Source organism: Condylura cristata, unplaced genomic scaffold (assembly GCF_000260355.1).
Source record: "Condylura cristata isolate star-nosed mole 26May11 unplaced genomic scaffold, ConCri1.0 scaffold00029, whole genome shotgun sequence".
Classification (NCBI taxonomy): domain Eukaryota; kingdom Metazoa; phylum Chordata; class Mammalia; order Eulipotyphla; family Talpidae; genus Condylura; species Condylura cristata.
In genome coordinates, this window is record NW_004567130.1 from 20,544,384 (window position 1) to 20,545,511 (window position 1,128).

Sequence of the window (1,128 nt, forward strand, 5' to 3'; positions counted from 1 at the left end):
CCCTGCTGACTCTGCAGATTATTTCCTGAGGGAAAGTGGGGGCCGGGAGCTCCGAGGCGTGTCCCTGACCGCAGTCGTCCTGGGGTTGAAGCCAGGTGGACAGAGGAGAGACAGCGCTGGGGACACCCAGAGGCAGCTCTGGACGGAGGGAGGGTGCCCAGGGCACAGATGGGTCAGCGTGAGGGAGGCGCAGGCTGGCAGAGGCCTCGACCCTGGGCATCAGCAGAGGATCTCACCTGAGTCTTTGCACACAGTTGTGGCTCGTGGTCCTGGCTACAGAGTACAGTTCCTGCTTGGGTGTCACCTGACGTCACCTCCAGAGCTTTGTCTGCGCTGGGAAAGGAGAGCAAACTCCGTGCCAGTTTAGAGCTGAAAGTGTCGAGCAAAGCCTGCGATGTGTCCAGTCATTTTATAGAGTAGATGTCATGATTTTATAGGCTTATTTATTTATGCGGACAAGAAGAGAAATGATGAATTTTGATTATAAAGGGGACTGAGACTGGTTTTCAGCCAAAGAAGGAGGAGACCGATGGGGCTCGACAGATATTCAGGGAAGAGCAGCGGGCGAAGAGAAGCCCAGGAGGGACGAGAAACAGCTCAGGACACGGACATGCGCAGGGGAGCTCACGCAACACCGAGGACCTGCGAACCGCCCCCCGTTTCCCGGCCACCGTCTCTGGCACAGCCCGGGTCTGCTCAGGGCACGAGCTCCGCTGGCTGCGGCCGCAGAGTCCACCGGGTGGTGAGACCCCGGCTCTGAGCCGCTTCCGCCGGGGGGTGCGGCCTGGAACAGGAGCACAGCAGCCTGCGTTGAGGAATTGGGGGGCAGCTCAGGAGAGGGGGTGAGCAGCTGAGCTTCAGGCCAGGCGGCCCGAGCGCCTGGGCCTGGTTGGCGTCCCCCGGGTCCCCCTGCCCGCATGGGCAGCGTGCACCTGTCCCTGGGTCTGGGCTGCATGCCCGGAGCAGCTGCAGACTTCAGACTCCAGTTTAAGAGACACGAAACCCCGGCAGGCCAGGGGCTGCGTGTCAGAAAGTGAGGTGCCTTCACCCCGTGCCCATTCTCTGTCTCTCGTGCTGTGCTGGGAGTCCAGGAGGCACCACTGGCACAGGAGGGCTGGACACTGCCCC